Here is a 7,385-nt window from a genome sequence, read left to right on the forward strand (position 1 = left end):
TGGAGTGTATGTATGCTTACTTGTCTTGGTCATATGAAATGATGTTAAAAGATGGCTGGCAATTGGCGTAAGGGTTATAAACCCAGGACTGGATTGCTATGCATCAGTATACTTGAATACATCCATCTTTAACTGTATGCATATGACCTCACACCTGTACGAGTACACACAAATGCATGCTGGTATTTAAACCCTAATTCACCTCCCTCATCCAAATAATCATGTTTCCTACAAATTACCATGTTAAGTTGTTTTTTCTCTTTTAAGACGCATATTGTGTATAATTTATTTGGATTAACCAAACTAACTATAAACAATGATTAAAACATTTATTTCTATGAGAGTGACATGAATTAGACAATACAAACACAGTCACTCAACTGCTGGTATTGATTATGTCAGTACTTATAATTTAACAAAATATCATTACTAGAGATGTCGTAGTCCCCCAATATTGTGCAAGTCAGTGTCCAAGTCAATCAGTGGTTTGGACCAGACTTTATTTACAGACAGCCTTCAAATAGATTGAAAATTACTGAGTGTGGCAACAAAAAAAACCCTTGTATGGATATAAAAAACAATAAACATGTTTGGAGGTTATGCTGAAAAATGTATTGGTCTGAAAAGAAAGCCAACAGCTGACATTTCTAAAGACATCCGTTCCAAAACATTCTGGTTACTACCACAGGGATGAGTAATTATCACTGAATAAGAATACTAAATTGAAACTGATGAAATACAATTGCTCTGTATTTTACACCTCTGCATCTAATTATCATATTGTGCATACACATTTCACTGCATTCAACATAAATTAATAGACATATTCTCAAACTATAACTTTAATGGTCCTTTCACAATGGTAGTGGACACCATTAATAGGAGAACCATGCAAACAACATAATGTACCTTTATTGAATTTGAATGGAATGCATAAGTAAGAATCTGTGAAAGAAACAAATACTTCTCACAAAAAATAGTCAGGAGTTAATAAATCCCAAGAACCGGACAATCAAATAATGGTATCTTACTTGTCTGTGGGCTACTAGAGAATTTCTGTTTACAGTTTCAAACTGCCAATTAAGTTAGATATCATGTCATCTTGGCTGAAATGTAGCTATTAAATTTCACAAAGTAAATAAGTAAACTTATCTTTCTTGGCTATTCATCATTTCTCAATAAATAGTCCACTAAATGTTAACATCAAATACAATGTTTATTTAATAGTGGTGGTTTAACGTAAGATGAGAAGGTAACAACTTATGTCTGTAAGTATTTCTTATATTCTTTTTATGATCAAAGATTGTTTGAGGATGCCATGAGGAGGGTTTTCAATGCCCAGGACTGTCTGAATGCCATTATTACCCTTGATGGCAGCAGCTTGGCCTTGCTGCAGAATCCTCCTGGAGGGTGAATGGTTGTTGACAGCCATACCAAGGATGTTTTAGGCACCACTAACGTTGATGGGAAGTGGATCTTCTGGGGTTTCTTCCCTAAAGTATGTGTTGACCTAATACTGCATGTGGCAGTCAGACCCAACCAGAAGTTCAAGTCGATGTCCCCAGTTGGTCAATCAAGGAAATGTTTCTGGCTGTTAACCAGAGTAGATATGTGACTGCTTTCCAATCAAAACACGCTGGCACACCTACATACACAGTCATTGCCATTGTTGTCCGTGCAGTTGTTCCTGCTGGTGATGTCAAGTGATATAATGGAAGACTGTCTCAGAGGCACCACCCTTTGCAGGGCAGAGGAAGCAAGTCCAAATAACCATGGAAGGCAAGATTTGCAAGGTACAAGCATTATCAAACAAAATGCTTTCCTACCTTGCTAATATTATTAGACAATGAGGCAAAATAAGCCTTATCTGAACAAAAATAAGTAGAAATGAAAGATGACATAATATTATGTAGGTTTGTTTTTAAGTGAAGGAGAGAATATATCTCTTATGTCTGTACGTACTTGTCATATTATCTTATTATTTGTAGGATGTTGTGGAGAGTGTTTGTAAGGCTATAAGAATAAGTATAAGAAAATATGAAAGTTGATACCATGATGTTATATGTATTTTCAAGATCAAGTACTAAATTTGAACAAATCTATTTACTCATCATCATGTCCTTTTAGGTATCTGTCATATTATATTTTTAAAAATCAAAGACTTTTGGGGAATGCGATGGGGAGGGTTTTCAAAGACCAGGATGCTGGCAAAGCTTGGCCTTGTTGCAGAATCCTGCTGGAAGATGAATGGTTGACAGCCATGTCAAGAAAGTTTTAGGTGCCACCTACGTTGATGGGAAGTTGTATTGACAGGATTCAAGGCATAATTGTTTCATCAGTATTTTGCCACTCACAACAGATCTGTGAGTTGAACAAAATACTCAGGCACAAAGTGCCACATTCATTGCCATTGTTGCCAGTGCAGTGGTTCTAGTAACATCATTGATGAGAAGCAACTTGTCTCAACAACCATCTTTCAGGAGACGGTCTGTGACAATATCTGATGTTGCTGAATCTGGCAGATGCAGATATTCCTCACTCCGCAACTTCTGGGAGATGCTAAGCGGGCCTATCTGGAGCAGCATAGTGTGTGAGGTGCAGGGACTGGTCCAGTTTGTCCTTTTTCTCTCATTTGATCACATTTAAAGGCTGTCCTGAAAAATGGAACCATATATTAATAGGGTTCAACAATCATCAAGTGCTCTTCAATAGAGGCAAAGGCACCTACAAAGTTTAAATGCAACCTTCAACATGCTAATGATGTTTTATCACATGATGAAGGACAAATACATGCCTATTGTCACTGTAAATTGTTCGATTTTATGGGTGAAACACTGCACACAAATCAGACGTGTTACACTGTTGATATTTGAGAGACATGTTATTTTAGTAAGCATGTGACCTGATTGGAACGTATGTAAGATTCACTTCAAGTACAGAACGCCTGGTTAGAATCTTTGCAACTCATGCCTCTGATAAGCGGCATGGTTAGTCATGATTACTAGCGTAGTCACTGTTTTTACTGTCATCGTACAGATACGTAGAGAGATGATCAATGTGTCCATCTGTAGATTAGCTGTTGAACCCTCCTACCCATAGTGCCATGCGACAAGCTAGCCTGCGGTATCACCTAGATCTAGTCAAGAAGCTAAATTTTGCTGGGTGCAGAGAAACAACTAGAAATATAAACCTGAACACATCCCTTAACTGTGAATATTTTTCATTAACTTTATACTTCAGTGTTAAACTTCTTGACACCTCTTGGTTTCAACTGAAACAGTTTGTGTGGACTCTTTTCAGTCAAGCGTAAAACCTTTCTGCTGAACTACACATTTACAGGCAAATTTCCAACTGAACTACAAAAACAAATTAAGCAGATATGAAGCATATATTCACGGAAATTCACAACATCATACAGGTCCCGCTGACCCTAGATTTAGTCTCACATTGCAACTGCGTAGTTCTCCTGAGGACGCCAGACGTCCGCGAAAAGACCTCCACGCAGCATTTTCTTCAGCGCCATCTACTGAAGGGGAGATCACTACGGAACGTGCCGCTTTACGTGCAACAGTTTTAAACCGTGCCTGCTACACAGGTGCTCATTTCTTTAACACGTTCAAACTCCATTAAACAGGCGCGCTCAGTAAATCACTCCCGGCAAGTCACCACAAACGGATATGACTTTCAAAAGAAAGAAGACACTTTTAAATAATACCTATTATTGTTAAGAATTTATTATATCTTTTTGGGGGGGTATAGTATTCCCAGAAATTATTGAGAATCATGTTGCGTCATGTAACTCATTACGTTTATTAACTTCTGGCGTTTTACTTACATAAACATGTTAAAACATCATCCTTTTACAGTCTCGGTCTTGTTTTAGTATTTTGTTAGACCTCCTCGCTCAGCAATGCATGCCTGAATACGCCTAGGCACACTACCCATCAAAGTTTATAGGTAATCGTGTGACAGGGTATCCCAATATTGGACCACCTCGGCCTTCATATCTTCAATATTTCTCAGTCCCTTTTGGTTTATTCTGTCCTTCATGACTCCCCACACATTCTCAATTGGGTTTAGGACAGGGATGTAACTGGGCCAGTCTAAAACTTGAACATTTTCACCCGACAACCACTGTTTTGTGTAGCGCGCAGTGTGTTTTGGGTCATTATCATGCTGGAAAATCCAATCATCTTCATACAATGTTTGTGCTGTCGGAAGAAGGTGACCATTTAGAATGTCAACGTATCTTTCTTTTGTCAAGTTTCCCGTGAAAACACACAATGGCGTCACTCCGTGAGCCGATATGCCACCCCACATGTGAAACTTCGGGCTATGTTTTGGTCGCTGGTAGATAGGTTTGACAGTATCTTTGGTCCAAATTTTCACACAATTAGGGAAAAGCCAAACAGAACTTTCATCCGAAAAGAAAACATTATCCCAATCTTGATTTTCATGAGCCCGACACCAGTTTAAACGTTTTTCCTTTTGTGCATCTTTCATCAACGGCGAGGGAATTCTACGTTTTTTCACCCAATTAAGTCTCTGTAATTCCTGCCTAACTGTTTCATTGCATACCTGAGGACTTCCTCTGCTAATCATTTCATTTCTGATGTTCTCAACACTTTTCAATTTGCCCCTACTCACAATCTGCCCAAGTCTTCGGCGATCCACAACACTGAATTTCCTAGGCCGACCTGCCCCTGCTTTGTGCTCTATCCCGGTTCCTGTTTGAATATTCTTCAAAGTTCTGTATACTGTAGACAGAGGAATACCATGTCTACAAGCTAACACTTTAGCATCAGCCTCACCCCTTTCAAAATCATCTAGAATGAGCTTTCTTTTCTCTCTTGCTGTAAATTTTGCCACGTCAACACAGGAAGCCGTCTGCTCAGACAAGGGAGATAACTCTTGACGTAATGAGCTGCCTTCTAACCCTTCAAGAGTTGTCTCCCTTATTTAGTATGCTTAGTGCATAGTGAAAGCCCTTTTTCCAATCTTAGCATCATTAGAAAAAAACAAAGATTTTCTCAATAATTTCTGGGAACACTGTATATGTTGTTGTCACGTTGTGGCGTGCAAGGGGCCCCAACAGCGTGAAACGGCAATACAGATTAATGTAGCGACCACATGTATTACCTCCAGTTACTAATTATTGTACTTTATTAGCAGAAGCAGTGCATGCAGTTTCGCCACCATATGTTTCTATAAACACCAAGAGACCAAAGACCAAAGTCATAACATTTTATAACGCTTCCCTGCACATGAAGCGATTAGTTGCCCTCTTGCTTTTAGTTAACCTGCTTATGTTAATCTCGAAAAAAGGGAGCACCTTTAGAATTTAGCACCACAACTTAAGTGCAGACGTTCTCTGGCGTAACTGATAATCCTTCACTCACCACATCATATACATGTATATGAAACTTGAGCGTTGTTTAATTTGCTCGACAGCTGCTTTAACGAACCTGCAGTATTATGAAAACATTGGTTTCCACAGACTATCGTCAGCCTTATATTCAGGTTGTCGTTTTGCATCATTCTTGAGACTTGGCCTGAGTGTCTCAGCTGTTAAAGGCACCCCAGTTGCCTGTGCATTGTGGGATGTTGAATCTCTTATGCTTTCCTGAAACCTTTGATGAATCGGACGGTATATGTCAATATTAACTTAGGAATTCACAGATGAAAATAAATTCATGCGCAAGTGCGCACACGCAAAGATGTGCAACATTTCAGCAAAGTTGTCGGTTGACAACATCTGTATTACATAAAAGTCACTAAAGCGTTCGTAACGTTTCTTGCAAGGAGTGGGGTGTACTCCTATTTTTAAATGAAATACTTAAATACTCAAAAACATCTCACACAAAAGGATGCTGTTGGGTATTAGTAAATGATAAACATGTGTACTATTTATATTTATGTGGCAGTTATGTACAATGATACAATTTGCATTTCATCGGTCTGTTTCTGACTCGGACGGACTCTACAGAAAGCGTAGGGCTCAGTCATTTTGGGTCACCGTCACGTAATCTTCAAGGTCATGACGACACTTTAAAGATTTCAGCAGGTTAACCTGCATGTTAAGCTAGTCAGCGAGATATCTCAAGAACGATTCTCTAGATTCTCCTCATATTTTCTTCCTTCATTTAGAAAAGACGGAGGGTTCAGTAGCTTTGAGTCACCTTCACAAGGCCACGACGACACTTTGAAGATTTCAGCAGGTTAACCTGCATATAAAGCTTGCCAACAAGATATCCCAGGAACCATTCTGTAGATTTTCTTCATATTCGACACCAAAACTTCACTAAAGAAATGTTGATTTTGGTAACCTCCACGTACCTTTCAATTAAATTGTGGTGGATTATGTCATCTTAGTGCCAGTGCGTGTTTTCCATTGAAATGGACAACAGTGGTCACAGACAAAAGCACGTCGATTAAGATTCTGGATACATACATCTCCTAGAAATATAAAGGACAGGTAGAGAGTTGTAATATAAAGTGCAAGAATTTGTACTTCACTAAGAAAGAGTAATCCCAAATATAACATATATTGAATGAGAGCGTAGCCAGGTATGGCGTCTTGGCATGCCCCGTTAGAACTCCATTTGCTCTTCTCTCAACAGATCATGAAAAAATCGAGATGGAATTAGAGTTACAATGTTTCTCTCGAGTGGTAAGTAAGAGGACATAAAATAAGCCTCTAGTGGTCTTCAACACTTTGTGCTCAATCACGAATCCTCTGTCTTACGCCAGTTTGTTTCTGTTGTTCTCGTCAAGCGTTTTGGGGTCTCGCAATTCCTCTTGCTTTGTTTGGACATATTTTAATCAGTATTGAACATTTTGAACGGGATTGAACCCAAGTTATTCAACTTTTTAAAGCCGCCCCAGAAAATTCCTCTGTATGGTAACGAGTATCTAGACGAACACGATGACAGGTCTTTCTTGCATTGGGGTATGTGTGTTGTGAATAGTCGAGGGAATCAACATTTAGGAGAGCTGTGTTGATTAAGCCTGAGGCCATGGACCGACAGTATATACTCTCAGGTTTCGGCTAGAGTTGCTCTGGTCCATCTTCGGGTCAACTAGCTATTAAAGAAATGGGACCATTTTCTAAATCGTGGGGCCACATTCTCAGAAATTTCTGGTAATTGTGTTTCCATGGGGACATTTCCTCGCTTTATGTATCGGGATTGTTTATCTTAATTGCTAATAATTTCGAATTCAATGTAGTGTGAAACAATGATATGAACAGCACTGAAATCGTGGTAGCACATGAACCAAGAAGGTCCATTCACCAAATACGTATACATAACAACAGTAAGTTCGCTATGCACCAGTTAAAGTGCACTGCAAAACTTACAACTGCGTTTTACTGGCATGCTACTGTC

The sequence above is a fragment of the Haliotis asinina genome, chromosome 6 (assembly GCF_037392515.1).
Source record: "Haliotis asinina isolate JCU_RB_2024 chromosome 6, JCU_Hal_asi_v2, whole genome shotgun sequence".
In the NCBI taxonomy this organism is placed as follows: Eukaryota; Metazoa; Mollusca; class Gastropoda; order Lepetellida; family Haliotidae; genus Haliotis; species Haliotis asinina.